Below are 5,000 nucleotides of genomic sequence, written 5' to 3' on the forward strand. Positions count from 1 at the left end.
GCAGATTGATCCAAGAAATTGGTATCAAGCGGTTATAATACTATGCTGTTTAGTTGACTTGCAAACGTACCCAGCAATGGTTACTCCTGCTAGATGTGCTTGCACATTTTAGTGGAAGAAGATGGATTCTAAAGAGTTTTCTGCAGAATCATCTTAATGCACGACATAAATCTCGATACCTCGTTAAAGTTAACATCCACTTGCTGGTTGTTAGCTGAGGATATCGTATTTATAGCTGCAAAAACAACTTGTTTAGCATTTTACTTTGCTAAAACATCAAGTTACCTGGTTGATCCTGCCAGTAGTCATATGCTTGTCTCAAAGATTAAGCCATGCATGTCTAAGTACATACTGTTTATAAAGTGAAACCGCGAATGGCTCATTAAATCAGTTACGGTTCCTCGGATATTCTTTTTTACATGGATAACTGTGGTAATTCTAGAGCTAATACATGAACAAGTGTTCCAACCTCAGCTTGCTGACGGAAGGATCGCATTTATTAGTACAAGACCAATGATTCTTATTCACCTAGAACCCTGTTCAGTGATTTCGGTCGCTGTCTAAGGACTAGCAGTGGGGATCTTAGCAACTTCGGTTGCATTTCTTGTGATGACTCTGAATAACTGAGCAAATCGTATGGCCTCTGAGCCGACGATGTATCCCTCAAGCAACTGCCTTATCAACTGTCGATGGTAGGTTATGCGCCTACCATGGTTGTAACGGGTAACGGGGAATTAGGGTTCGATTCCGGAGAGGGAGCCTGAGAAACGGCTACCACATCTAAGGAAGGCAGCAGGCGCGCAAATTACACAATCCCAGTACGGGGATGTAGTGACGAAAAATAACAATACGGGACTCTATTGAGGCCCCGTAATTGGAATGAGTACAATTTAAATCCTTTAACGAGGATCTATTGGAGGGCAAGTCTGGTGCCAGCAGCCGCGGTAATTCCAGCTCCAATAGCGTATATTAAAGTTGCTGCGGTTAAAAAGCTCGTAGTTGGATTTCAGTCGAACCTATGGGGTCCACTGATTAAAGGGTTAGATGGTGATGTTAGGTTTCTTGCTTGTGTCTACGGATGCTTGCTTGAACCTTCATTCCTCTTTCCTGGTGGTTACATTCATAGTGTTTAGACAGAAAATTGCTCGATATTTGCTATCAATGCTCTTTACCGAGTGTTGATTCAAGCGATCGAGACTTTTACCTTGAAAAAATCAGAGTGCTCAAAGCAGGCGTCCAAAACCTCGAAAGAGGTGCCTAAAAACGGTATGGTCAACCATCTATATGATGCGTACCACTACCTTAACTTGAATGATCTTGCATGGAATAATGGAATAGGACCTTGGTTCTATTTTGTTGGTCTTAAGAATCCAAGGTAATGATTAAGAGGGACAGACGGGGGCATTTGTATTGCGGCGCTAGAGGTGAAATTCTTGGACCGTCGCAAGACAAACTACAGCGAAAGCATTTGCCAAGAATGTTTTCATTAATCAAGAACGAAAGTTAGAGGTTCGAAGGCGATCAGATACCGCCCTAGTTCTAACCATAAACGATGCCAACCAGCGATCATTCTGAGTAACTAATTTCATGACTCGAATGGAAGCTTCCGGGAAACCAAAGTTTTTGGGTTCCGGGGGAAGTATGGTTGCAAAGCTGAAACTTAAAGGAATTGACGGAAGGGCACCACCAGGAGTGGAGCTTGCGGCTTAATTTGACTCAACACGGGAAAACTCACCCGGCCCGGACACTGAGAGGATTGACAGATTGAGAGCTCTTTCTTGATTCAGTGGGTGGTGGTGCATGGCCGTTCTTAGTTGGTGGAGTGATTTGTCTGGTTAATTCCGATAACGAACGAGACTCTAGCCTACTAAATAGACTTGCAGTTTACACTGCAGTACTCCCCCTTAGTCAACCTGTGGGTGGTAGTATCTCTTGATGGTTTCGGCTGTTGAGGGCTCTGCTGCTATTAGCCTACAGAATTGGCTAGGGTAAGGATGCTGTAGCACTGTAAGGACTTCTTAGAGGGACAAGCGGCGCTCGCAGCCGCACGAAACAGAGCAATAACAGGTCTGTGATGCCCTTAGATGTCCGGGGCCGCACGCGTGCTACACTGAAGTGGTCATCGTGCATACTGTTTCCTGCTCCGAAAGGAGTGGGTAACCGCTTGAACCCATTTCGTGATGGGGATTGGGCATTGTAATTATTGCCCATGAACGAGGAATTCCCAGTAAGCGTGAGTCATTAGCTTGCGTTGATTACGTCCCTGCCCTTTGTACACACCGCCCGTCGCTACTACCGATTGAATGATTTAGTGAGGACTTCGGACTGGTCAATCCAGACCATTGGGAAACTAGTGGTCGGATTGTGCTGGAAAGATGTTCAAACTTGATCATTTAGAGGAAGTAAAAGTCGTAACAAGGTTTCCGTAGGTGAACCTGCGGAAGGATCATTAACGTATTACCCTCTTATTATAAGAGAAATACAACCTTCAAACAATCAAACACTCTGCATAGTGATATTGTAGATGCTAATATGGTGAATGCAATTGAATTGTATTTGCATTAGAGTCGCAATTGTGAATGTTTATTGCAAACATTTAGCCATTGCAACATGATTCTAATTTGCATTACATTCGTTCATTCATACATCCATCTTTCATTATCCAATGCAACAAAGAGTGAGGGTTATCTAACGATAGCCATAATTTCTTTTGCAAAACAATTGTAGTTTATAATGAAAAGCCTGTCTTGCTACATACTTGGTACCTGATCAAGTCTTCAGCTTATGCTGACGGCAAGGTTTAAAGAAGGAAGTTTTACACTTCTTCGCCTAACTAAGTAAAGACAACTATGGTTTTTATAAACTGCATACAATTGTTTTCAAACCCTCTCAATGCAGATTTAGGATACTTATTAAAAGTCCCACGGTGGCAAAGATACATCTTCAAGCGGTGGATCACTCGAATTACCAATCGATGAAGAACGTAGCTAGCTACGATAATCGGTGCGAATTGCAGGACACGCCGAGCACTTGAGCTTCCAACGCACATTGCGGCTTTCGGGTCTTTTCCGAGGTCACATCTGTCTGAGAGTTGAGATGTAAAATAATCAACAAAACACTTGCATACTACCATATATGCATTGTTTTGAGAGGATTGTATATTTATATGCATGAATCTTGATGTTTTATTCCTTTTCTTAATTGCAATTCGTTGCAATTTAGTAAGGAGAATCTCAAATCTACTTGTTTCACATGATAAATTTTGTGTACAATGCATATTTCATCTCTGCAAGCAGTATATATGAATAGATACTAGCATGAGATTCTAAGGTTAGTCGCCTATCTGACGACGCTAAAGTCGTATTGCAGATAACTATGGTGATCAACTAACCTGTTAACTGATGAATCTTCTTGCACTTGTATAAATCGTACAAATAGTAGCTATTTCATTCTGTTAAAGCAGACCTAAGAAGTAATGCAAAGGCAAAATTTGTGCAAACATTAAAGTAGATTTACGTTGCTTGCTTGCAAACAACACAAATAAACATTAATCAACTTAATCAATATTTTTGATCTCAGATCAGGTGAGGTTACCCGCCGAATTTAAGCATATAATTCAGCGGAGGAAAAGAAATCAAATGAGATTCCCTGAGTAACGGCGAGTGAAAAGGGATGAGTCCGGCGCAAAGGTTTTCCATTGAAAGGTGGAAAGCGGTGCTGCGTAATGGTTAGAGTCACGATTATTTCAACTAAATCTGCAAGTCCCTCTGACAAGGGCCCTCTTCCCAGAGACGGTTCTAGGCCGGTGGCAGATCTTGGTTAATGGAATATCGATTACTGGCTTTAGTCGCGGATAGAGTCAGATTGCTTGAGAGTGCAATCCAAATTAGGAGGTAAACTCCTCCTAAGACTAAATACGATGGTAATATCGATAGCAAACAAGTACCGTGAGGGAAAGTTGCAAAGTACTTTGAAGAGAGAGTTCAAAAGGACGTGAAACCGCTTGTAGAGAAACGGATAGAACCACGAAGTGTAGCTGAGAGGAGAACTCAGCTCCTCTTGTGTATTGTTGCCTTTTTCTATTCAGTGCTAAGAATGCTTTACAGCGTTCCAAGATCAGTAGGTTAAGGGGTAACTTTTAGCCTGCCCTTGGATCTTGGTATTGATAGGAGGAGTGCAATATGTGCATGAGGAGTGCATTTTCTCAACTCTCGTGCTCAAACCACGACCAATGTGAAGGAGAGTGCAAAACTCTTGTTCAAGTGATAACAGCAAGGTGTACTAAACACACACCTAATCAGCATTTAGTTTTCACAGCTACTAATATTCCTTGCGTTGTTAGACTTAGCCTGTGAGCTAGTGTTGGCAACTGTTACCACAGTCACATTGGAGATGAATCTCTGCTTATGCAGGGTCAACAATGCTTGTCATCTGCTCTGACGAATCCGACTAGTCTTTCGTTGATGATGTCTGTTTCTTCACCTGGTGTTGAAACAACTCATGGATTGGCTGGCTTTTGGTGGTTTGTTGGTAAAAGTGGCAAGCTTACGTTAACCTAGTGATTCTGTGGTCAGTAGATCGGTACTCTATCCGACCCGTCTTGAAACACGGACCAAGGAGTCTAACATGTATGCAAGCTGATCAGTCTTGTTTAGGCTTGAAAGGCGAATTGAAAGAAATTGATATGATGTATGCTTGTAAGAGTATACCGCAATATCAGCCCGTGATATATCCACTTTACCGAGATTTTCGCGGAGCACTAGTATATATGTTAGTACCCGAAAGATGGTGAACTAAGCCCGGACAAGATGAAGCCAGAGGAAACTCTGGTGGAGGTCTGTAGCGATTCTGACGTGCAAATCGATCGTCAGATCCGGGTTTAGGGGCGAAAGACTAATCGAACCGTCTAGTAGCTGGTTTCTTCCGAAGTTTCCCTCAGGATAGCTGGCACCAATGGAAGTACCAGTAGCATCCGGTAGAGCGAATGATTAGAGGTCTTG

The 5,000-nt window shown here is 42.5% G+C and overlaps 3 non-coding genes across 3 annotated transcripts in view; all 3 read left to right on the top strand.

Moving 5' to 3' along the window:
• Window positions 1-282: 282 nt before the first annotated feature.
• Window positions 283-2,452, top strand: LOC149093046 (small subunit ribosomal RNA). Its single transcript, XR_016200386.1, has one exon. It is a non-coding gene; the product is annotated as a small subunit ribosomal RNA (ribosomal RNA).
• Window positions 2,453-2,939: 487 nt separating this feature from the next.
• Window positions 2,940-3,094, top strand: LOC149093047 (5.8S ribosomal RNA). The gene has a single exon (XR_016200498.1). It is a non-coding gene; the product is annotated as a 5.8S ribosomal RNA (ribosomal RNA).
• Window positions 3,095-3,570: 476 nt separating this feature from the next.
• The window catches only part of LOC149093048 (large subunit ribosomal RNA), a 4,168-nt gene continuing 2,738 nt past the window's right edge, over window positions 3,571-5,000 (top strand). The window contains exon 1 of the ribosomal RNA XR_016200422.1: window positions 3,571-5,000. This exon is cut by the window's right edge and continues 2,738 nt beyond it. This is a non-coding gene — a ribosomal RNA (large subunit ribosomal RNA).

This window comes from Tetranychus urticae, unplaced genomic scaffold (genome assembly GCF_039701765.1).
Source record: "Tetranychus urticae isolate SD_2017Ah unplaced genomic scaffold, NJAU_TeUrti_SD_1.0 Scaffold_4, whole genome shotgun sequence".
Taxonomy (NCBI): domain Eukaryota; kingdom Metazoa; phylum Arthropoda; class Arachnida; order Trombidiformes; family Tetranychidae; genus Tetranychus; species Tetranychus urticae.